Below are 27,075 nucleotides of genomic sequence, written 5' to 3' on the forward strand. Positions count from 1 at the left end.
TGTAGTCTGTACAGTTCGGGTCCGAACTCTGCTGGTTTAAAGGTGGTCCGGAGTCCGTGTGGGATGAGTTGGTTACGGAGGTAGGCACTAAGGAAGCAAATGTGGCTGTGGTAGCGAGTTTTATTAGCCAATTGGCCTGTAATGGCCTGTATTGCACTGCCAAGTTCTATGTTGTATTAGTCAAACTTACTTTATGAGCTGAGCAGTTCCAGCAGTTCCGTACTGATCTGTAATGTTCCATGTCCTGAATCTAACTTCCTTTATTTAGTTGAGCAGTTCCCCAAAATTGTCTGTACTGCGCTGTAATGTTCTGGGTTGCATTAGTCTCACCTCCGTTATTAGCCAAGCGGTTCCATTAAGGGCCTGTCCTGCGCTGTATTAGTCCAACTTTCTTTATTAGCCGAAAGATTCCATAAAGGGTTGTACTGCGCTGTAATGTGCTAAGTTCTATGAGTCAAACTTCCTTTATTAGCCTAGAGGTTCCATAACGGGCCTATATCGCGCTGTAACATTATATGTTGCATTTGTCTGACATCCTTTACTGGCCGAGGGATTCCATAAAATGCCTGTACTGTTCTGTAAAGTCTATGTTCTGTAACTCTCATTATTAGACGAGTGGTTTCATGAAGGGCCCCTTTAAGGAAACACTCTTCTAATAAAGTAAGTTAGACTCAGAGAACATAGGGCCTGTACTGCGCTGTAATGTTCTTTATGAAACCCCTCAGTTAATAAAGGAAGCTAGACAAATACAGTATAGAATATGACAGCACAGTACAGGCCCTTTATGGAACCGGTCGGCTAATACAGGAAGCTTGACTCATAGAACATAGAACATGACAGCACAATACAGGCCCTTTACGGAGCCACTCAACTAATCAAGGAAGTTAGACTCCTAGAACATGGTTCATTACAGCGCAGTACAGGCCGCTTATAGAACCGCTTGGCAAATAAAGGAAGTTAGACTAACACAACATAGCACATTACAGAGCAGTACAGCACTTTATGGAACCAGTAGGCTAATAAAGGAAGTTAGACTCATCGAGCATAGATCATTACAGTGCATTACAGGCCCTATATGGAACTGCTCAGCTAATAAAGGAGGGTGAACTCACAGCACAAAGAACATCACAATGCTGCACAGGCCCTTTATGAAACTGCTCAACTAATAAAGAAAGTTAGACTCTGAGAACATAGAACATTACAGCGCAGAACAGGCCCTTTATGGAACCGCTGGGCTCATAAAGGTCATTACACTAATACAAACTAGACTGTGACAGTGCAGTACAGGCCCTTTATGGAACTGCTCAGCTAATAATGAGTTCCACTTATCGAACAGAGAACATTACAGCGCAGTACAGGCCCTTTTTGGAACCACTCGGCTAATAGAGGAAGTTAGACTAAAACAAAACCTAATGTGACAGTGCAGAACAGGTCCTTTATGGAACCAGTCAGCTACTAACGAAGTTAGACTCATAGAACATAGAACATAGTACAGTGCTTGAAGGAACTGCTCAGCTGATAAAGGAAGTTAACTCATAGAACATAGAATATGACAGCGCTGTAAAGGACCTTTATGGAACCGCTCAGCTAATAATGAGTTCTAATCATAGAACATAAAACATTACAACGCAGTACAGGCTCTTTATGGAACCGCTCGGCTAATAAAGGAAGGTAAACACATACAACATAATACATTACACCCCAGGAAAGATCATTTGTGGAACTGCTCAGCTAATAAAGGAAATAAGACTCTGAGAACACAAAACATTACAACGCAGTACAGGCCCTTGACAGAACCACTCAGCTAATTATGACCGTAATATTCATAGGAAATAGAGCACTACAGCGCAGTATAGGCCTTTTTTGGAATCGCTTAGTGAATAAAGCAAGTGAGACTCATCGAACACAGAGCATTGCAGTACTGTACAGGCCCTTTATGGAACCACTCGACTAAGTAAGGAAGTTAGACTCAAAGAACATGGAACATGACAGCGCAGTACAAGCGCTTTATGGAACCGCTCAGCTGACAAAGGAAGTTAGACTAATACAACATAGAACATTTATTAATGACTTGGATGAGGGAGTCGAAGGTTGGGTCAGTGAATTTGCAGATGATACGAAGATTGGCGGAGATGTGGATAGTGAGGAGGGCTGTTGTCGGCTGCAAAGAGACTTAGATATGATGCAGAGCTGGGCTGAGGAGTGGCAGATGGAGTTCAACCCTGCCAAGTGTGAGGTTGTCCATTTTGGGAAGACAAATAAGAATGCGGAATACAGGGTTAACGGTAGGGTTCTTAGTGAGGTGGAGGAACAGAGGGATCTTGGGGTCTATGTTCATAGATCTTTGAAAGTTGCCACTCAGGTGGATAGAGCTTGTAAGAAGGCTTAGGGTTCATTAGCAGAGGGATTGAATTCAAGAGTCGTGAAGTGATGTTGCAACTGTACAGGACTTTGGTTAGGCCACATTTGGAGTACTGTGTGCAGTTCTGGTCGCCTCACTTTAGGAAAGATGTGGAAGCTTTGGAGAGGGTGCAGAGATGATTTACCAGGATGTTGCCTGGAATGGAGAATAGGTCATACGAGGATAGGTTGAGAGTGCTAGGCCTTTTCTTGTTGGAACGGCGAAGGATGAGGGGTGACTTGATAGAGGTTTATAAGATGATCAGAGGAATAGATAGAGTAGACAGTCAGAAACTTTTTCCCCGGGTGCAACAGAGTGTTACAAGGGGACATAAATTTAAGGTGAAGGGTGGAAGGTATAGGGGAGATGTCAGGGGTGGGTTCTTTACCCAGAGAGTGGTGGGGGCATGGAATGCGCTGCCTGTGGGAGTGGTAGTCAGAATCTTTGGTGACCTTTAAGCGGCAATTGGATAGGTACATGGATGGGTGCTTAAGCGAGGACAATGTTCGGCACAACATCGTGGGCCGAAGGGCCTGTTCTGTGCTGTATTGTTCCATGTTCTATGTTCCATGTTCTATGTTCTAACATTACAGGGCAGTACAGGCCGCTTATGGAACCGCTCGGCAAATAAAGGAAGTTAGACAAATTCTCCTTCAAACATGACAACACAGTACAGGTCCTTTATGGAACCGCTCGGCTAATAATGCAAGTTAGACTCATCGAACACACAACATTACAGCGCAGTACAGACCCTTCATGAAACTGTTCGGCTAATAAAGGAAATTAGACTCATCAAACATCGAACATTACAACACAGTACAGGTTCTTTAGGGAACCGCTCAGCTAATTATGACCGTTATATTAATAGGAAATAGAGCATTGCAGCACAGTACAGGCCTTTTATGAAATCGCTCAGCGAATAAAGGAAGTTAGACTCATCAAACAAAGAGCATTACAGCGCAGTATGGGACCTTTATGGAACCGCTCGGCTGATAAAGGAAGTTAGACTCAGAACATGGAACATTACAGCGCAGTTCAGGAGCTTCATGGAACCGCTCGGCTAATACAGGAAGTTTGACTCATCGAACATATAACATGACAGTGCAGTACAGGCCCTTTAAGGAACTGCTTGGCTAATAATGAGTTCTACTCATAGAACATAAAACATTACAGTACAGTACAGGCCTTTTAAGGAACCCCACCTCTAATAAAGTAAGTTAGATGCATAGAACATAGGGCCTGTACTGCGCTATAAAGTTCTTTATGAAACCACTCGGCAAATAAAGGAAGTTAGACTAATGCAACGTAGCACATTACAACGCAGTACAGGCCCTTTATGGAACTGCTCGGCTACTAATTCATAGAACATAGAACATTACAGCGCAGTGCAAGCACTTTATTGAACCACTCGTCTGATAAAGGAAGTTAGATTAATGCAACACAGAACCGTACAGCACAGAACAGGCGCTTTTTGGATCTGCTCGGCTCATACAGGAAGATAGACTAATACAACATAGCATATTACAGCGCAGTACAGGCCCTTTATGGATCTGCTCAGCTATAAAGGAAATTAGACTCATAGAACATAGAGCAACACAGTGCAGTATGGGCCCTTTATGGAACCACTTGGCTAATTATGACGATTATATTCATAGGAAATAGAGCATTACAGCGCAGTATAGGCTTTTTATGGAATGGCTCAGCGAATAAAGGAAGTTAGACACATAGAACATAGAACATTACAGCACAGTACAGGCCCTTTAAGGTACCACTCTTCTAATAAAGTAAGTCAGACACATAGAACATAGGGCCTGTACTGCACTGTAATGTTCTTTATGAAACCGCTCGGTTAATAAAGGAAGTTAGACTAATACAGCATCGAACATGACAGCGCATTACAGGCCCTTTATGGAACCATTGGGCTAATGAAGGAAGTTAGACTCATAGAACATACAGCATTATAGTGCAGTACAGGCCCTTTACGGAACCCCTCGGCCAATACAAGAAGTTAGACTAATACAAAGTAGCACTTTACAGCACATTACAGGCCCTTTAAGGAATTGCTCAGCTAATAACGTAGGTTAGACTCATCGAACACAGAAAATTACAATGCAGTACAGTCCCTTTATGGAACCGCTAGACTCATAAAAGTCATTAGACTAACATAAACTAGAATATGACAGCGCAATACAGGACCTTTATGGAACTGTTCAGTTAATAATGAGAGTTCCACTCATAGAACATAGAACATTGCAGAGCAGTACAGACCCTTTATGGAATCGCTCGGCTATTAGAGTAAGATAGACTAATACAACACAGAATATGACAGTACAGGTCCTTAGAAAATAGAACATAGAACAATACAGCGCAGAACAGGCCCCTTCAGCCCTCAATGTTGTGCCGACCTGTGAACTATTCTCAGCTAGTCCTCCTACACAATTCCATCATCATCCATGTACTTACCTAAGGATTGTTTAAATCTCCCTAATGTGGCTGACTTGACTACATTAGCAGGTAGTGCATTCCACGCCCTTACCACTCTCTGTGTAAAGAACCTGCCTCTGACAGCTGTCTTCAGTCTATCACCCCTCAATTTATAGGTATGCTCCCTCGTACACGCTGACATCATCATCCGAGGAAAAATACTTTCACTGTCTATCCTATCTAATCCTCTGATCATCTTGCATGTCTTTATCAAATCCCCTCTTAGCCTTCTTCTTGTCAATGAGAACAGCCTTTCCTCATAAGACCTCCCATCCAGACCAGGCAACATCCTGGTAAATCTCCTTTGCACCTTTTCCAATGTGCCCATATCCTTCCCGAAATATGGGGACCAGAACTGTACACAATATTCCAAGTGTGGCCGCACCAGCGTTTTGTATAGTTGCATCATGATATTGCAGCTCTGGAACTCAATCCCTTTACCAATAAAACCTAACACGCCGTATGCCTTCTTAACAGCACTATCCACCTGGGTGGCAACTTTCAGGGATCTATGTACATGGACTCCAAGATCCCTCTGCACATCCACACTACCAAGAATCTTTCCATTCACCCAGTACTCTGTCTTCCTGTTATTCTTCCCAAAGTGCATCACCTCACATTTAGCTGCATTGAACTCCATTTGCCACCTCTCAGCCCAATTCTGCAGTTTATCCAAGTCCCCCTGCAACCTATAACATTCTTCCACACTGTCCACTACTCCATTGACTTTAGTGTCGTCTCCAAATTTACTAATCCATCCATGTGCCTGCATCTGAGTCATTTATAAAAATGACAAACAGCAGTGGTCCCAAAACAGATCCTTGTGGCACACCACTAGTAACTGGACTCCAGGCTGAATATTTTCCATCAACTACCACTCGCTGCCTTCTTTCAGAAAGCCAGTTTCTAATCCAAACTGCTAAATCACCCTCAATCCCATGCCTCTGCATGTTCTCCAACAGCCTATCATGTGGAACCTTATCAAAGGCTTTGCTGAAGTCCATGTATACCATGTCAACTGCCCTAACCTCTTCTACATGCTTGGTCACCTTCTCAAAACACTCAATGAGGTTTGTGACACATGACCTGCCCTTGACGAAACCATGTTGACTATTTGAAATCAAATTGTTGCTTGCTAGATGATTATTAATATTATCTCTTATAATCCTTTATAAAACCTTTCCTACAACAGAAATAAGGCTCACTGGTCTATAATTACCTGGGTCATCTCTACTGCCCTTCTTGAATAAGGGCGCAACATTTGCAATCCTCCAGTCTTCTGATACCAAACCTATAGACAATGACAACTCAAATATCAAAGCCTGTTATCTCCTCCCAGGCTTCCGAGAGAATTCTTGGATAAATCCCATCTGGCCCAGGCGACTTGTCTACTTTCACTTCTTCTAGAATTGATAAGACCTGTTCATACCCAATCTCAATCCTTTCTAGTCTAATATCTCATACCTCATTCTTCTCCTCTACAATATTCTCCTTTTCCTGAGTGAAAACCAATGAGAAATGTTCATTTAGCACATCTCCAATTTCCACAGCGTTCACATTCAACTTCCCACTTCTGTCTTTAACTGGCCCTATTCCTACCCTAATCATCCTTTTATTCCTCACATACCTATATAAAGCTTCAGGGTTCTCCTTTATTCTTTTTTCTAAAAACTGCTTGTGTCCTCTCTTTGCTCTTCTTAACTCTCTCTTTAAATCCTTCCTAGCTTGTAACTCTCCATCGCCTCATCTGAACCATCTTGCCTCATCAACACATAAGCCTCCTCCTTCCATAGAGGTATAGAGATGTATAGCATTGAAACCTTCGGTCCAACCAGTCCATGCCAACCACATATCCCAACCCAATCTAGTCCCTACTGCCAGCACCCGGTCCACATCACTCCAAACCCTTCCTATTCATATACCCATCCCAAATGCCTCTTAAGTGTTGCAATTGTACCAGCCTCCACCACTTGCTCTGGCAGTTCATTCCATACCCGTACCACCCTCTGTGTGAAAAGGTTGCCCCTTGGGTCTCTTTTATATCTTTCTCCTCTCACCCTAAACCTATGCCCTCTAGTTCTGGACTCCCTGACTCCAGGGAAAAGACTTTGCCTATTTACCCTATCCATGCCCCTCATAATTTTGTAAACCTCTGACGCTCCAGGGAAAACAGCCACAGGCTATTCAGCTTCTCCCTATAGCTCAAATCCTCCAACCCTGGCAACATCTTTGTAAATCCTTTCTGAACCCTTTCAAGTTTTACAACATCTTTCCAATATGATGGAGACCAGAATTGCATGCAATATTCCAACGGTGTCCTAACCAATGTCCTGTACAGCCGCAACATGACCTCTCAATTCCTGTACTCAATACTCTGACCAATTAAAGAAAGCATTCCAAACGCCTTCTTCACTATCCTATCTACCTATGACTCCACTTTCAAGGAGCTACGAACCTGAACTCCGAGGTCTCTTTGTTCAGCAACACTCCCCAGAACCTTACCATTAAATGTATAAGGAGAAAGTGAGGACTGCAGATGCTGGAGATCAGAGCTGAAAATGTGTTGCTGGAAAAGCGCAGCAGGTCAGGCAGCATCCTGAAGAAGGGCTCATGCCGGGAAAGTCGATTCTCCTGCTCCTTGGATGCTGCCTGACCTGCTGCGCTTTTCCAGCAATACATTTTAAGCATTAAGTGTATAAGTCCTGCTAAGATTTGCTTTCCAAAAATGCAGCACCTCCCATTTATCTGAATTAAACTCCATCTGCCACTTCTCAGCCCATTGGCCCAGCTAGTCCAGATCCTGTTGTAATCTGAGGTAACCCTCTTCGCTACCCACCACACCTCCAAAGTTGGTGTCGTCTGCAAACTTACTAATTATACCTCTTATGCACCCATCAAAATCTTTTATGTAAATGACAAAAAATAGAGGACCCAGCACCGATCCTTGTGGCATTCCACTGGTCACAGGCCTCCAGTCTGAAAAACAACCCTCTGTCACCACCCTCTGTCTTCTACCTTTGAGTCAGTTCTGTATCCAAATGGCTAGTTCTCCCTGTATTCCATGAGATCTAACCTTGCTAATCAGTCCCCCATGGGGAACCTTGTCGAATGCCTTAATGAAGTCCATAGAGATCACATCTACCGCTCTGCGCGCATCAATCTTCTTTGTTACTTAGAGTCATAGAGATGTACAGCATGGAAACAGATCCTTCGGTCCACCCTGTCCATGCCGACAAGATATCCCAACACAATCTAGTCCCACCTGCCAGCACCTGGCCCATATCCCTCCAAACCCATCCTATTCATATACTCATCCAAATGCCTCTTAAATGTTGCAATTGTACCAGCCTCCACCACATCTTCAAGCAGCTCATTTCATACACGTACCACCCTCTGCATGAAAAAGTTGCCCCTTAGGTCTCTTTTATATCTTTCCCCTCTCACCCTCAACCTATGCCCTCTAGCTCTGGACTCCCCGACTCCAGGGAAAAGACTTTGTCTATTTATCCTATCCATGCCCCTCATAATTATGTAATCCTCAACAAGGTCACCCCTCAGCCTCTGACACTCCAGGGAAAATGGCCCAGCCTGTTCAGCTTCTCCCTATAGCTCAAATCCTCCAACCTGGCAACATCCTTGCAAATCTTTCTGAACCCTTTCAGGTTTCACAACATCTTTCCGATAGGAAGGAGACCAGAATTGCACACAATATTCCAACAGTGGCCTAACCAATGTCCTGTACAGCCACAACATGACCTCCCAACTGCTGTACTCAATACTCTACCAATAACAGAAAGCATACCAAAGGCCTTTTATACTATCCTATCTACCTGCGACTCCACTTTCAAGTGCTATGAACCTGCACTCCAAGCTCTCTTTGTTTAGCAACACTCCCTAGGACCTGACCATGAAGTATATAAGTCCTGCTAAGATTTGCTTTCCAAAAATGCAGCACCTCCTATTTATCTGAATTAAACTCCATCTGCCACTTCTCAGCCCATTGGCCCATCTCGTCCAGATCCTGTTGTAATCTGAGGTAACCCTCTTCACTGTCCACTTCACCTCCAATTTTGGTGTCATCTGCAAACTTACTAACTGTACCCCTATACTTGCATCCAAATCATTTATGTAAATGACAAAAAGTAAAGGACCCAGCACCGATCCTTGTGGCACTCCACTGGTCACAGGCCTCCAGTCTGAAAAACAACCCTCTGTCACCACCCTCTGTCTTCTACCTTTGAGTCTGTTCTGTATCCAAATGGCTAGTTCTCCCTGTATTCCATGAGATCTAACCTTGCTAATCAGTCTCCCATGGGGAACCTTGTCGAATGCCTTACTGAAGTCCATATAGATCACATCGACTTGTCTGCCCTCATCAATCTTCTTTGTTATTTTTTCAAAATCTCAATTAAGATTGTGAGTCATGATTTCTCACACACAAAGCCATGTTGACTATCTTTCACCAGTCCTTTCCAAATACAAGTACATACTGTCCCTCAGGATTCCCTCCAACAACTTGCCCACCACGACGTCAGGCTCACTGGTCTATATTTCCCTGGCTTTTCCTTACCACCCTTCTTAAACAGTGGCACCACATTAGCCAACCTCCGATCTTCCAGCACCTCACCTGTGACTATCGATGATACAAATATCTCAGCAAGAGGCCCACGGTCCCTACCTTCCCACTGAGTTCTCAGGTACACCTGATCAGGTTCTGCTTCACAAGAGATACAATTTCTTTGGTAAACTATGGTTCCCTTACCTTATCACTTTCTCCCTGCCTGACAGGGACATACCTATCAAGGACACGCAATATCTGTTCCTTAAACCAGCTCCACATTTCCATTGTCTGCATCCCCTGCATTTTGCTTCCCCATTCTATGCATCCTTTTTCTTGCCTAATCGCATTATAATTGCGCTTGCCTCAACGATAACTCTTGACCTGTGGCATGTACCTATCCCTTTCTATCACTAAACTGAACATAACTGAATTATGTCACTCTTTCCAAAGTGTTCACCTACAACTAAATCAAACACCTGGCCTGGTTCATTACCAAGTACTAGATCCAGTGTGGCCTCCCCTCTTGTTGGCCCTTCGACATACTGTGACAGGAAAGCCTCCTGTACACATTGGACAAAAACTGATCCATCTATTTTACTCGAGTTATAGCATTTCCAGTCAATGTTGGGGAAGTTAAAGACCCCATAATGACTACCCTGTTCCTTTCACTCCTACCCAGAATAATTTTGCCAATCCTCTCTTCCACCTCCCTGGAACTCTGTGGAGGCCTATAAAAATCTTTAAGCAGTGTGACCTCTCCTCTCCTGTTTCTAACCTCAGCTCACACTACCTCTGTAGATGAGTCATTGTCAAAAGTTCTTTCAGCCACCCTTATACTATCCTTGACTAACAAGGCCACACCTCTTTTACCGCTTTGCCTGTTCTTAATAAAAGATCTAAACCCTGGAACCTGTAACATCCATTCATCACCCTGCTCTATCCATGTCTCTGAAATGGCCACACATCAAGGTCACAGATACCTATCTATGCTGCAAACTCTACGTTATTTCGGATACTTCTGGCATTGAAGTAGACATACTTCAAACCAGTTTGCTGTCTGCCAGCACATTCCTGTGACCCTGAAATCCTGTCACTGACCTACCTACTTTCAACCCCCTGTGCACTGCAACTACACCTCAGGTTCCCATCCCCCTGCTGAGCTAGTTTAAACCCACCCGAATAGCACTCGCAAATTTCCCATCCAGGATATTACCCCTCTGGTTCAAGTGAAGACTGTCCTGTTTGTACAGGTCCCACCTTCTCCAGAATTATCCAAGAATCTGAAACCCTCCCTCCTGCACCATGCTTGCAGCCACGTGTTCAGCTGATATCTCTCCCTATTCATTGCCTCGCTATCACGTGGCATGGGTAACAAACCAAAAATAACAACTTTGTTTGTTCTAGCTCTCAGCTTCCACCCTAGCTCCCTGAAATTCTGCCCTACATCCCTATCCCTCTTTCTACCTATGTCGTTGGTACCTACTTGGACCACGACTTGAGGCTGGTCACCCTCTCCCTTCAGGACCCCAAAGATACGATCCGAGACATCACAGACCCTGGCACCTGTTTATTTATGGCACATAATTATGGCTCATATAATTAATGTTAAGGCCTTGGGTAGTGATGTAGAACAGAGGTACCTGGAGGGGTTAAGGACACATTTATTATATAATTGATGTTAGGGCCTTGGGTGGTGTTATACAACACAGGGATTTCAGGGTTGTAGGACATAATTCTTATGAACTTAATGGTAGGGCCTTGGATGATGTTGTAGAACGGGGGACCAAGGGGGTGTCGGACATTATTTGTGTGTAATTAATGGTACGACCTAGGATAGTTTTGTAGAACAGAAGGATGTGGAGGTGCCGGACATAATTCTATTATAATTAATGGTAGGGCTTGGGAAGTGTTGTAGAACAGAGGGACCTTGGGGGTGTAGAACATAATTCTGAGATAATCAATGTTAGGGCCTTGGGTAGTGTTGCAGAACGCAGGGTCCGAGGGTTTGTAGGACATAATTCTTGTGTAATTACTGGTAGGGCCTTGGGTAGTTTGTAAAACACAGACTAAGGGGAGTAGAATGTAATTTTTACACAATTAATGATAGGTAGTGTTGGAGAACAGGGGGACCTAGGTGTTGTAGGACATAAATTCACATAATTAATGGTAGGTTCTTGGGTAGTGTTGTTGGACAAGAGGACCTAGTGTGTGTCGGACACAATTCTTATTTAATTACTGGTGGGGCCTTGGGTAGCGTTGTAGAACATAGTGACCTTGGGCGTGTAGGACATAATTCTTATTAAATTCATAGAAGGGCCTTGGGGTAGTGTAGTAGAACAGGGGGACCTAGGAGGTTTAGGACATATTTATTATATAATTAATGTTAGGGCCTTGGGTAATGTTGTTGAACACAGGGTTTTCGGGGTTGTAGGACATAACTCTTATAAAATTAATGGAAGGGCCTTGTAGTGTTGTAGAACAGGGATCTGGGGGTGTATGTCATAAATGTTATATAACGAATGGGAGGGCCTTGGGTAGTGTTGTAGAACAGAGAAACTAGGGGATGTAGGACATAATTCATACATAATTAATGGTAGGCCCTTGAGTAGTGTTTCATAACAGGAGATGTAGGATATAAACTCAAATAATTAATGGTGGGGTCTTGGGTAGTGTTGCACAACACGGGGACCGAGGGAATGTAGTGCATAATACTTATATAACGAAAAGTAGGACATAATTCTTTGTAATTAATGATCGGGCCTTGGGTAGTGTTGTCGAACAGGGGGACCTCGTAGGTGTAGGACGTACTTCTTATATAATTACTGCTAGGGCCTTGGGTAGTGTTATATAACAAGGGGACCGGGCTGATGCAGGATATAATTCGTTCATAATTAATGTTAGGTGTAGTGTTGTATACATTGGGAGGAATGACATCGTCAGGGCAAGGGTTGGGGCTCTGCAGGGTGAGTATAAGAGCTTGGATAGAAGGTTAAAGAAACAGAACATCACAAGCAGTAATCTCTGGTTTACTTCCGGTCCCAATTTCAAATGAGGGAAGAACAGGGCAGATAAATCAATGCCTGAAGGGGTGGTGCAACATGCAGGGATTCTGTTTTGTGGATCATTGGGATCTCTTCTGGGACAGAAAAAGCCTGTTCGAAAAGGGAGGGTTTCACCTGAACTGGGGAGAGTTGGACTTTGGCTCAATCTACTAACTTACTTTCTTCTATGTGTGAGCCAAGTCCTGCGTGTTCTTTAAATGAAGCAATAGGAGAAGATATTCGATCTCACACTTTAAGTTTATTTTAGCAGTAAGTGGATAAAGCATACAGAGCTCTGGGTCTCGACCTTTCTGTCCCTGACAAACTATACAGTGTGTCAGTTCAGAAAAATACACACCCTTGTCCCTGACCCAGTCTTTTTATATAATAAAAAACATCATGCAATCACTGAGGTGGGATTATCTTCTGATTGGTTGTTGATCTGACTCCATTCTCTGCCTCCTTGCGTTCCCAGATGTTTGACCCCACGTGACCTTGTTTTGCAACGGAGGACCACGTGACCTTGTTCTGCGCGCGCGCATAACGGAGCATCCCCAAAGGCTTCCGAATGCCGAGTATATTTACAGTGGCAGCCAGCCATATATTTACAAGTAAGCCATATATTTACAAGTCCCCCTTTTGGTCTCATGAAAATGAGACCAACAAACCAATTTGATACATCATTTTCGCTTTCCGATGCATAGTCGTCCTTTCTTGCCAGAGCCATGGTTTCTATCTCCATCTGTGCCATCTGGTAGGGCAGAGGAGCCTTCCCTTCAATTGCTGTAATGATTACTCGGTTCAACAAAGATCTAATGCAGGGGATACAACAACATCCACACAACACTAAGACAATGATCATACCCATGAGGGACAGAAACACAGATACAATTAATCCTTTCCATTTCCCAAACCATGAGCCGAACAGTTCTTCTAGAGGGTTGTGAATACCCGAATGTTCATGCATTTCTTCAGACAAGATTCTTACTCCTTCCAGGGCTCTGGTTACCGAACCATCAGGTGCCGTATTGTTGGGGATGAACGTACAACATTGATCTCCAAACATAGAGCACACTCCCCCCTGTTCTGCTAGCAACATATCTAAGGCCATTCTATTTTGTACCGTCATCAATGAGGTCGCTGCCAATTGTTCAGAGAGTCCCGCCACCGCATCTCTAGTTCTATTGGCTAGCCTGAGTACATTGTAATGTCAACGTTTTTATTTGGCATGACTGGGAATAGAGCACTAATAAGTGGAAGATTCTCAAATCTTGCTGCTATCTGGTCTACCAATTTATATTCATCAGGTACGCCGCGGGGAACACCTATTGCATCTATGTAAGTGGTTAATCCAGAAATGACATCAAACAAATCCCTACGTGTTCGTACATCTGGATTTATTCCCTTTTGTCGTTCTCCTAAGAGGAATAAGGGTACCCCTTGTCGGACCATTGCACAAGTTCCAGACCAATCTGGAGGTAGACTAACATGTAATGTTCTATCTCCACAGTACCAAAAAAGATCAGCTCTGGCCCAAACCATTGTGCTAGCATTCTGCCAGCCAGTTACATCAATCGTGTCCTGACACCAGTCAGCGGGGATGTCTCCCAAGATTGTATTAGAACTCCGAGTGAAACAAGTGTAATCGTTGACCCTTGGGGTAAACATTGGAGGTAACGTGGAATTCTTTACAGGCAGGAAAATAACACTTAAGGTGGTACAATTCGGAGGGTCCGCCTGCATGGTGAGGGCCATCATGCAGTGAAATCCTGCTGGGTCTACATTAGGGAACAATGGGGCTGGGTAGTAAATAGGGTTGGCCTGGCCGAGGAACACGCGACGCAATTACTCGTATTCATTGAGGTTGCGGTCGCTGTCATCCAGTCCAGCCACGTGTTCCTATCACTATCCGGTAGCTAGTCTCATAATGTCCTCTCTCGTAATGTTATTGGAATCTATCACCACAACTCCTGAACTTTGTTCTAACTGCACGCTTGTTGTGTTTCCGATTTTTGGCTGGTGGGTATGAGGATCTACCAAGGTTACCTTCACTAGTCCCATGGTATCCTTTCCTGATTGATCTACGCCTATTACAAAGTAAAAGCTGTTATCATGGATTTCGCACTGATTCCGTACTTCTTCGGGACCAGGGCTAATGGTGAATCCTGTCAGGGTTAACAAAAGTGGATTTTTCATCTCTGAAGAATGATCAAGTTGCCCCCTAGTGAGGCTCACATGGTCTCGAGCCTTCCATCTATTATCTGAGGATGGGGACTTCTTGGGCGTCCATCTTACCCCAGTCCATGTTAATACATGATGCCATGTCGGGCACCATCTATAGTAATTGGTATGCACGCAAAGGTATACATCATACCCTCTCCAGCTTCCTGGATTGTGACCACAGTCAATCACTTCGCATAAGTCAAACTGGTATGTTATACCACGGCTTTTATCATGTCTGATGTGTACCTGGCTCCCCGCCTCCCTTAAACATTTGTCCACCCCTTGGCCTATTGCTCTTTTGTGCCTGGGACTGTCTCCCTCGTCTGTGTGTTTGTCCCTCATGGTTAATACCCCTATTAACAGCGACATAACACTTATACATAAAAGAATAGCAAAAACTTCCAAACCCCACAGGTGAGGGTAATGTGGGCTTCTTACAAAGATAAACATTATATCCGTTACACAACCTGCCTATATATTTTAAACAAATTCTTTTTGTGTTCCGATCCCGTGTTCACTTCTGCTCTCCAGAAAAGCCCTTCCTTTGAGAATCTCCCCCTTTTTTCAGAATCCTCTTCCTGCAAGAGGCAAAAGTGTAAAATCCTTTTACACTTTTTCTGTTCTTATTTGTTCTAGAGTTCTCGTTGGCGGTTCTGTGGCTGCACACTGGCTCCAGTGGTACCAGCTTTCTTCTTTCCCCTGTAGTCTGACCGCATGAGATGTCCTCTCCACAACCTTATAAGGTCCTGTCCACCTCGGCTCCGACCATTTCCGTTTGATCACTTTCAACAGGACCCAATCCGTGGTAGATGGCGGCTGGTTCTGTAGGGCCCCCTTTTCTGATCCAACCTGTTTGGAGAAAGCTGACACCAAAGCTGTTAGTTGGTCATAGTAAGGTTTGTAACTTAGGGAGGCTTCTCCTCCCTCTAAGATCTGTAGTCCGGCTCCCGGTCCCGGGAACTGCTGCCCTGTTGTAAGCTCGTACGGGGTAAATCCTGTGGTGGAGTTTACTGAACTTCTAACGGACACTAAAGCTAAGGGAAGGGCCTCCACCCAACTTAACTTTGTTTGGGCACATACTTTTCCTATTTTCCCTTTTATAGGCTGATTCATTCTTTCAACTTTTCCCTGTGACTGAGGATGATACACTGTTCCAAACGCATGTTTCAGTCCTAAAGCTGCTTCAACTTCTTGCAGGTCTTTGTTCTTGAAATGTGTGCCATTATCTGACCTGACTATCTTTGGAAACCCATGCATTGGAATGTATTGGTTTATCAAAAATTTGATCACTGTTTTCACGTCTTCCTTTTTCGTAGGTATTGCTTCTGGCCAACCAGTGTATGCATCCACTGCTACCAAAAGGTACCAGTATCCGTTTACTCTCTCTATCATGTCAGTGTAGTTGATCACTATTTCCTGACCTGGCATTCTTGGGAGAGGGCATTTTCCCTCGTGTGGTTTCACTGTTATCTCGCCTTGTATTCTGTACACGTTTTCAATCATTGCTGGCAAGAATGGATGCCACCAATGTGTCAGATACCTCTGCATCTGTTTTTCCACAATGTGTCACATGAGCTTCCTGGAGCATGGAAGCTATCAAACCTGGGGGTAGGACTGGTCTACCGTCCGGTGACCTCCAAATCCCTTCTGACTCTGTGCCCCCTCTCTCTCTCCATACTGTCAGTTCATGAGGAGAGTCTTTCTGCTGCTCTTTGATTAACACATTTGCATCACAGGCAGGCAGCAGGTCTTACACTGTTCTCTCTGTTTGCATCATTATATACTGTGCTGTATACCCTGCTGCTGAGTCTGCTTCCTGATTGCCCTTCGCTACTACTGTATCTGCTTTATCATGTCCTCTACACTTGACCACCGCCACTTCTGCACGTTTCATTATGGCCTCCGCTTATCTTTTCATATCTTTTTCATGTTTAATTGGGATTTTCACTGCTGTTAAGAATCCTGCTCTAATCCATTGACTGAGTTCTACCTGTATAGCCCCTACCACATATGCAGAGTCGGTGTAGATATTTACTTGTTTTCCCTCTGACCATTCTAACGCAGTAATCATTGCCTGTAGTTCAGCCAACTGGGTTGATTCCTTGCCTGTCACTTTTCCTGTCAACACTTCCTCAAATCCCTCAGTTGTCCATGGCATCACTGCATAGGCTGCTTTAAGTCCTTCAGTTGGATGTCTGTAACAGCCATCTGTGAACAGCACTTCTTCTGGGTCTACTAGTGGAATTGCCTGTAAGTCTGCCCTAACTTTGACGTCTCTCTGTATCCTTTCCTCAAACATGTGTGGCTCTCCTTCTCGGAGAAGCATGTCCTGAAGAAGGGCTTATGCCTGAAACGTCGATTCTCCTGTTGCCTGGATGCTGCCTGACCTGCTGCGCTGTTCCAGCAACACATTTTCAGCTCTGGCTCTCCTTCTCCCATATTGTCAGCCATGTTAATTCCTTCGTGCGTAAAAGTTATATGTGGTGCATTTAGGATTTTTTCTAACCTGGTTTGCTGCAGTGACGTCATTGTAAAGGCTGTTGAGTTCACATAGGCCACTATACTATGTGTCGTCAGTACCGTTAGTGAATGGCCCATGACTATATGTGCTACCTTTTGGAGAATTTTTGCTACCCCTGCTGCATGTCTTGTACATGGCGGGTGTTTGTCCTCTATTGGGTCAAGGGTAACACTTACATACATCAGCACTTGCCTGCCTCCCCCTTTTTTCTGAAAAAGAACACCATTTACTGTGTGTAATCTTTCAGAAATATCGAGGAAAAATGGCTCTTTGTAATCCGGGACCGCTAAATCAGCAGCCCGCGTTAGGGCCTGTTTAAGAGAGATGAAACTTTCGTCTGCCTCCGTGGTCCACTGCAAATGGGCCGACAAATTTCTCATGCCTTGTTCATTAACCATGGCTCTGAGAGGGAAAGTGAGCTCCCCATATGATGCAACGAATTGTCTGCTATATCCTGCCAACCCAAGAAATGAGAGCATGTTCTTTACAGTGATCGGTTTGGCATGATGCAGAATGGAAGATCTATGGGACAGAGAGAGACCTGTTCCCTTAGCAGAAATCACTCTACCCAAAAAAGACACCGTTTGTCTGCAGCATTGTAATTTAGCCCGTGAGACTTTGAAACCAACTTCATACAGGCGAAGCAGCAATATCTTTGTGGCTGCCAGACAAGAAACATGGTCGTGTGCCGCCAAAAGAATGTCATCCACATACTGGATCAATGTCACCCCGTTTGGGAGTGACATGTCCTGCAGCTGCTGTTTCAGTATCTGATTAAACAACCCCGGCGACAAAATGAACCCTTGAGGGACCCTTGTATAACGTAGTTGTTGGCCTTTATAGGAGAACGAAAAAATGTCCCTCAAATGATCAGCTAGGGGCAAACAGAAGAACGCGTTGGCCAGATCAATGCACGAGAACCACTTATGGTCAGGGGTCAGCACAGAAATCACAGTGTAGGGGTTTGGAACTGGAACTGTTGGAGTAGAAACGACACTATTAATCCGTCTAAGATCATGCGCCATCCGATATTTACCTGTATTCTGCATCTCTACAGGTAAGATAGGAGTGTTCCAGGCTGACTGGGAGGGTTCTCGCACCCCTGATGCTAACAGTCCTTCAATTGTGTCGGAAATGCCGGCTTCAGCCTCTGGTTTGTGTGAGTGTTGTCTCTGCCAAATCGGAGTGTGGTCTATTAAATCGAATGTGATTGGTGTGACGTGTTTGCAGTGACCAATGTCAGTTGAACCTGCTGCCCACAAGGTATCTGGTAGAGTATCAAGCATCGCTGCAGCCTGTTTTCTCTCTACCATGAAACCTTTCAATCTGCCTATGTCCAGCAGTACCTTGTCAGTTGTCCTATACATAATTCTGTAGGCTTCCTCTGATGGTGAGTATTGTAAACCGGGTAACTGAGTCCAAACCCAATCAGTTAGCGCCATTAAACGTTTGGACATAGGTCCCAGATCCTTGGCCTGATATTTAGCATGCACGGCCAATGTGAGATGAGGTATAGCTTCTTCAGATATCTCATACCATTCCAACTGTTCTGCAGTAAGTTCAACAACACCCGCCACACCTTCTTTCCCTACCAGAATACAACTAGAGGAAATATCCCATTGAGTCCCTTCTAAATGCTGATAGAATGCATGCTGATAGATGTCATTATCATCTCGATCATAATACAGGGTAACGTGAAGGGGATCTGCAGGAGGAGCATAGGGATGCAATATCTGAACCCAGGGTCGCCATTGGCTGTATAAAGACTGTATACCATTGTTCTGCCTGTTTTCAGGTTCGAGGAGTCCCCAGTATATATCTGCCCACTGCCCTTCTGCCATTGGAGACGTGTCCGGTGATAGCATCATTTGGGATCCAGAGTGAATCATTGTCATAGAACAGTTGACAGAATAGCCATTTGGAAAGGTCACTACCAGCCCGCACAGGACCGAGACCCCACATCTCACCAGCAAGTCACGACCCATTAGATTCATAGGGCATGAAGGTGATGAAATATACCGGTGATGAAAGGTCTGTCCGGCCACTGATGTGATCAGTGGCGATGTCAAAGGCAGGTTTTCTGGTTTGCCTGAGAACCCTACTAACTGGACGCTAGAGGATGACATATTTGACCGAGGTATATCACAAGTGATGGTAGAAAATGTTGCATCCGTGTCAACCAACAAAGACAGATTCTTGTCCATTACCCTCATTTGCATATAGGGGTCTGCCAACCCCACATGCCCCTGGATACTCGGGCCCCGTCAATATTCGTACACCTGCCCTTCCAGTATAGTCTGGGGTACTGTCCTTGCACCAGGGCTGCAGCTACATTTGGGGCTTGGTAAGGCTGAGCAGCCTGTTGAAAAGAAGGCTGACTTGAGCGGACATACTGTCCTCAGATCAATCCCTGCCCTCCCTGGGGCCCCCACAGCATGGGACAATTCCGTCTCCAATGCCCGGACTGACTGCATTCAAAACAGGTGTTGGGTGGCTGACCTCTTGGTGCTCCGCGGCCCCTCCCTCTACCACGCATTCCTCCTGAAGCACCTATAGGCTTGCCCCCATATTGGGAGTAGGGAGGCATCCCATCAGGTGTTGGGTCCAGACTGGGCAGGATGTTTTGTGGCGATGGTCGCTGAACCATCTGATTAGTCGTCTTTTGGGAGGCCTTCTTTGTATCATTAGCCTTCCTTCTAGCCTCATCGAGCTGTAACTTTAGCAACTGCACTTGAGCTGACTCGTTACTCTGTTTATCTTCATCCTGTTTTGTCCTGTTACCCTTCATGTGGTGCATCAAGTGTTTCTCCCACTGTTCTGTAGAACAACCTGGGATATCAGGATCACTCTCCATTGCCTCTTTTACTTCCTTCGGCATCCCTGCCATAATGGACACCTAGCCAAAAAGGCAGGCATAACCTCACCCTCCTTCATTGTGAAGGTGAGTGAGTGCATCGCTCCCGGTGGAATCGGAAATCTATCCCTCATTGCCCTACCCACACAGGTTCTGAATAAGGTAGTAAAGTGGTCCCCGCAGACGCTTCTATCTGCTGTATTTCCCACATATTCAATTGCTTGCCCAACAAAGCTCTCCAATCGCCCATAGCTAACTTGTATCCAGGATGCAGTTCATATCAGTAAATGTGAAGGGCTGATAAACATCCCCAAATAAGAGCCTCTGTAAATTAATGGCATTTGGTGGTGCTGATACTGTACGGGCTGTCGTAATGTGTCTCTGGGATGCAGGCTGTAACTTGGTTCAGATAGGGGTTGCATTGGAGGGCCATGTTCAGCATGCATTGTGAGTGAGCCTTTCAAAGTGATGGGGTAGGTGTGTGGGTCATCCTCTGTCAGGGATTCTGCATCCTCAATATCTGTACTATTTTCAGATTCCCCCCCATCCAATTTGTCTCTATGTCGTTGTTCCCTCAAATCTCTCCTTCTTCTGTCTGAGAACCCGTCATCTAATAACTGACCTGAATTATGTAATCTTCCCTTCCTTTCACCCTCAACACTATACGGTGTCGAGTGAGCATCTGGCTCTTCCACTAATGAATGCCTCCCTTGTTTCAGCTGTTCTTTGTTTCTGCTGTGCGTGATTATCACCCTGCTTGTCTCCTCCGCTTCTTTAACTCTCTGTGCAGCTTCTAGTGTTAGTTTTTCTACCTTTCTAATGCTTTCTTCTACTGCTTCTGCAAGTCTCTCTTTTATTGCTTCGTACTCTCTTGTTCCTACTTCTTGCACATCAAACACCCCTTCTTGAACATACATGAGTGGCATTTGTGTTACAGGATATGGGGGCAGTGGTTGTACCCCAGGCAATTTAGGATATAATGACGCGGATGGTCGTGGCTTTTCTATCTCCTTCACCAGATTTGGTTCAGAGGTACCACCCACCCTCTTTTGTAATGTTTCTACCGCCATACAGGCTAACGTCATGTTGTGCAGATGAATCCTCCTCTCTTCTTTCTCCCCGCCTTCTTTTGTCCACTTTATTCTAACTAATATTGACCCTTTCTTTCCCTTCATGTGCTCTACAACTTCTAATTTAGCTTGCTCTTCTGCTTTTCCTGAAAACGGTGACAATTTCTCCCTCTCCTCATCTTTAGGGACTTTGCCCTGTTGTTGTAATTCGTCCCAAATCTTATCATATTTCTCCATCATTGTTTTTGTTTATCCTTCGCAACCCCACTAACTAACTGAATTCTAGCTTTAGCCCACTGCTGTTTTACGGGCAACATTAAGTCAAAAGAACATCCTCCGTATTCCTCACACTCTTTATCAAATTCCCCTTTCATCTTACGTGTTTTTATTTTAATCCTCCCGTCTAGCAGTCAATTGGTTTGGATGTAATATAACTGCACAACTAACCCAATCAGAGACAAATCCGGTGGCCAGTCAGTTTGTATAGAGTACACCCGAGCAACTGACCCTTTCAGCGAGATTTATCAGCAGTGTCGCTGTTGCTACCGTTAGATTCCACTGCCAACTCTCTCTCTCTCGCTGAGACACCACCGTCCCTTACTTCAAAACACTACTGGCTTTTCTGCCACCCTCCGTACATTTCCCAATATAAGTTTTAAAACATACAACACATCAATCATACACCACAATTTGTGAGCGTTGCTTTTATGAGATCCTGCTCAATGGACTTTAAACCTCCTCACACTTACGTACCTTGTTGCTTTTATGGGGACTCTAGCCCCAAGGGACTTTAAACCTGTACATACTGCAATCAATACTTTATCCACTTACTATCACTAGGACACTTGCAGTATAATGACAACAATCAATTTAGTATTTCCAATTGCAGAACTTCGATATAAACAGGCGTCTGCTCACCTTTTTTTTTATATGCGGCGCCACTTGTTGTTGTCATCAAAAGTCAGTTGTCCGTTGTTTCTATTTTCTCTCTTTACCATCACTTCTCCGTCTTCATCACGTCAGGCTCACCAATTGTCGGACTTTGGCTCAATCTACTAACTTACAATCTATGTGTGAGCCAAGTCCTGCGTGTTCTTTAAATGAAGCAATAGGAGAAGATATTCGATCTCACACTTTAAGTTTATTTTAGCAGTAAGTGGATAAAGCATACAGAGCTCTGGGTCTAGACCTTCCTATCCCTGACAGACTATACAGTGTGTCAGTTCAGAAAAATACACACCCTTGTCCCTGACCCAGTCTTTTTATATAATAAAAAACATCATGCAATCACTGAGGTGGGATTATCTTCTGATTGGTTGTTGATCTGACTCCATTCTCTGCCGCCTTGCGTTCCCGGATGTTTGACCCCACGTGACCTTGTTTTGCAACGGAGGACCACGTGACCTTGTTCTGCGCGTGCGCATAACGGAGCATCCCCAAAGGCTTCCGAATGCTGAGTATATTTACAGTGACAGCCAGCCATATATTTACAAGGAAGCCATATATTTACAGGAGGGACCTATATCCTGGTGGGTTCTATGTCGAGAGGCTGTGAACCCTTTGTTTTAGGGAGGGAGGGTGGGGGGGCTCCCTCCCTCCCTATGTAACAGTGAAAATAGACAGAAAGATGAGGATGGTTCTGAATCAGAAAAGAGCAAGTTAGAAAAGATAAACAAAAACAATTCAGAACCCGAAGTAACTCTGAAGAATTAAACTGCATTTATTTCGATACAGATAAGGCTAATGAACTCCGGGTATGGATGACAACATAGAACTTGCCTGTTAGAGCGATTACAGGAACGTGGCTGAGGCAAGGACAAGACAGGCTGCTCAATGTTCTGGGTTTTAGATGTTATAGGAAGGAGAGAAAGAGAGGCAAGAGAGGAGGGGTATAGCATTTTTGATTAAGAAAATCATTACTCTGTACTTTACTACTGTCCTTAGTCTAGCTATTACTGTAGGACTATTTCGTGAAAACATATGGTCTGAAATGAGAAATAAGAAAGGGATGATAATCTTGATAAGGTTGGACTACAGGCCCCCAGTCATCAGTGGGAAATCGAGAAGAAAATAGGTTGAGATCTCAGATGTATGTAAGAATAATAATGTTGTAATAGCAGAGGAACTTAATTTTCCTAATCCAGCGCTATTTAGAAACGTGTGGTAAGGAGAGTTCAGAGCATGTTGCTCCTGTTCGAGTGAAAGGCAAGGCTGGTAAGATTAGGGAACAATGGATGAATAAAAGTATTGAAGTTCTTGTCAAAAATAAAAAAGAATCATATAGTGGCTACAGACAATGGGGATTAACTGAATCTCTTGAAAACTACAAAGAGTATTGGAGTATTCTTATGAAATAAATCAGGGAGGCAAAGAGTGATATGAGATAGCCCTGGCAGATAAGGTTCAGGAAAATCGAAAAAGATTCTAAAAGACATTTACAGCAAGACAGCAACTCCAGAGAGAGTAAGACCCCTTAAAGATTAACAATAGTATATTTGTGTTGAACCGCAGGAGATGAATATTTTGCATCAGTTTTTACTGTTGAGAAAGAAATGGAGGCGAGAGAACTTGGGGAAATAAATATTGATGTTTTGAAAATGGATGACATTACAGAAGAGAAAGTGCAGGAGGTCTTCGAAAACATAAAGGTAGATAAATCTCTAGGACCTGAGCAAGTGTATCCCAGGGCATGGTGGGGCATTAGGGTCAGAATTGTGGGGACCCCAGCAGAAATATTTGCATCATCTTTAAACATGAGTGAAATACCAGAGGACTGGAGGGTGGGTCATGTTGTACCATTGTTTAAGAAAGGATGTAAGGAGAAGCCAGGGAATTATTAACCTGAGAGTCTGACTTTGATGATGGAGAAGTTGTTGGAGGTGATTCTGAAAGATCAGATTTATATGTATTTTGTGGGGAAAGGATTGCATGGGGATAGTCAGCATGGATTTGTGTGATGAAATTCATGTCTCACAAATTTGATTGAGTATTTTTTAAGAAGTGACTGAAAAGATTTCGGGCAAAAGCCCTTCATCATGAATGCAGGGAGTGGCAGGGGGGTGGGTGGGGGAGGCTGCTAATCTAATCTAAATTCAGAGCAGCAGACGTTGTTTACTTGGACTTCAGCAAAGCCTTTGACAAGGCTCTGCATGGGATTCAAATGAATAAAATTAGATCACATGGGATTCAGGGTGAGCTTGCTAATTGGATACAAATTTGGCTTCATGTTAAGAAACAGACAGTGATGGTTGAGGTATATGTTTTGGACTGGAGGCCTGTGACCAGCAGTGTTCCACAGGGATTGGTACTGGGGATCCAGTTTTGTTTGTCATTTATATAAATGATTTTAATGAGAATATAGAAGGCACGGTTAGTAAGTTTGTGGATGACACCAAAATTGGTGGTGAAGTGGTCGGTGAAGAATGTTAGCTAAGATTACAAAGAGATCTTGATCAATTGAGTCAATGGACTGAGGAGTGGCAGATGGAAATTAATTTGGAAACGTGTGAGGGATTGCATTTGGTAAAACAAACAAAGATAAGAGTTAATGGTTGGGCCCTGGGTCGTGTTGTAGAACAGAGAGGCCTCGGGATTCAGGTACATCATTCTTTGAAATGTGTGTTCGAGGTCGACAGGGTGGTTAAGAAGGCTTGCCTTCATTGCTCAGACCATTGAATGTTGGGATGTTATACTGAGGATAACATCCCCAAATACAGAGTGTTGGGGAGGCCTATTCTGGATTAATGTGTGCAATTCTGATTGCCCTGTTACAGGAAGGATTACCTACCTTTTATCTTAGCCTGCTGGACCTCCTCCCTACCTTTTATCCTGCTGGATGAACTCGGATTTCACCAGTTTCCTCATTTCCCCTCCCCCCACCCTGTCTCAGTCAAATCCATCGAATTCAGCACCGCCTTCCTAACCTGCATCGTCTTCCCGACCTCTCCGCCCCACCCCAGTCTGACCTATCACCCTCACCTTGACCTCTTTCCACCTATCACATTTCCAACGCCCCTCCCCCAAGTTCCTCCTCCCTACCTTTTATCTTAGCCTGCTGGACAAGCTTTCCTCATTCCTGAAGAAGGGCTTATGCCCGAAACGTCGATTCTCCTGTTCCCTGGATGCTGCCTGACCTGCTGCGCTTTTCCAGCAACACATTTTCAGTACAGGAAGGATTAAACTGGAGAGAGTTCAGGAAAGATTTACCAAGATTTACCAGGAATGGAGGGTTTGAGATGTAAATATAGACTGGAAAGGCTAGGACTTCTCTCACTGGTACATTGGGGGTGGAGGTTTATACAACCATGAGGTGCATAGAGAATATCAAAACAAGGGCTCATGTTTAAAGGTGGGAGGAGAAAGATTTAAAAAGGGGCCACTTTTTTACACAGAAAGTGGTTTGCGTGTTGGAATGAACTGCCAGAGAAAGTGACGAATGCACCTACAGTTACAATGTTTAAAAGGCATAGAGGCATAGAGACGTACAGCACAAAAACAGACCCTTCGGTCCAACCCGTCCATGCCAATCATATACCCCAAATAAATTATGCCCCATTTGCCAGTATTTCGCCCATATTCCTCTAAACTCTTCCTATTCATATACACATGCAGATGCCTTTTAAATGTTGTAATTGTACCTGCCTCCACAATTTCTTCAGGCATATCATTCCATACATGCACCACCCTCTGTGTGAAAAAGTTGCCCTTTAGGTCTCCTTTAAATCTTTCCCTTCTCACCTTCAGCTAATGTCCTCTTGTTTTAACCTGCCCATGCCCCTCATGATTTTATTTACCCCTACAAGGTCACCCCTCAGCCTCCAACATTCCAGGAAAAACAGCCCCAGTCTATTCAGCCTCTCCCTATAGCTAAAACTCATCAACCCTGGCAACATCCTTGTAAATCTTTTCTGAACCCTTTCAAGTTTCACAACATCCTTCCTAAAGGAGGGAGACCAAAACTGAATGCAGTATTCCAAAAGTGGCCTAATCAATGTACAGCTGCAACATGACAGCCCAATTCCTCTCCTCGATGCTCTGAACAATAAAGGAAAGCATTCCAACTGCCTTCTTCACTATCCTATCTACCTGCAACTCCACTTTCAAGGAACAGTGAACCTGAACTCCAAGGTTTCTTTGTTCAGCAACACCCCCTTGGACCTTACCACTAACTGTATAAGTCCTGCCCTGATTTGCCTTTCCAAGGTGCACATTTGGATAAGTTCATGAACAGGAAAGATTTGGAAGGATATGGACCAAGCACAGGCAGGTGGGACGTTTTAGTTTTGGAATGTGGTTAGTGTGGACAGGTTGGCCCGAAGGATCTGTTTCTGTGCTGTATGACTCTATGACTCTCTGACATTGCAGCAGGCAGTCAAAAGGCAGGTTTGTCTCTGCACATGCTCCCTTTGTCATCCACCCCAAGGGCTGGGACATGGCAGGGGGAGCATTGTGGATGGATAGAGGCACAGAGGGTCTCTTATACACAGTGGGTGTGTAATGGAGGAACTGCAGAATGGGTAGTTCAGGGGAGATGAAGACACAAGGGAAGGGCCATGGTTTGTGAGACTGCAAAATTTGCGAGAGAGCGGTGTGTAAAATTGGGGTGGGAGGGCTGCAGTTTCAGGATTGAAAGACAGAAATAGGGAAGGAAGAAAGCAAGAGAGTGGGGAAAAATATCCACAAAGTTGAAAGAAGAAGGAGAGAAAAAGACAAAAAGAAACTGTCAGTAAGAAGAGAGAGAGAGAGAGAGAGAGAAGAGAGAAGCTCAGAGAGAGAGAAACAGGAGTTAAGGAAAGACATGACGAGATTAAAGTGGTGATACACTCCATTCAGGTTGGTCTCAGCTCTCTCGATGGTCTCTCACACTCCCTCTTTACCATTGGGGACAGACCCTGCTCCAGGGGCTTGTTTTAGGTGGCGC

At 44.3% G+C, this 27,075-nt stretch overlaps 1 pseudogene; it reads right to left on the reverse strand.

Moving 5' to 3' along the window:
* Window positions 1-14,810, reverse strand: part of LOC148147688 (NACHT, LRR and PYD domains-containing protein 3-like) — a 28,630-nt pseudogene extending 13,820 nt beyond the window's left edge.
* Window positions 14,811-27,075: the final 12,265 nt, after the last annotated feature.

The sequence above is a fragment of the Chiloscyllium plagiosum genome, unplaced genomic scaffold (assembly GCF_037043375.1).
Source record: "Chiloscyllium plagiosum isolate Xiang-an unplaced genomic scaffold, Cpla_swu_hap1 HiC_scaffold_15, whole genome shotgun sequence".
Classification (NCBI taxonomy): Eukaryota; Metazoa; Chordata; class Chondrichthyes; order Orectolobiformes; family Hemiscylliidae; genus Chiloscyllium; species Chiloscyllium plagiosum.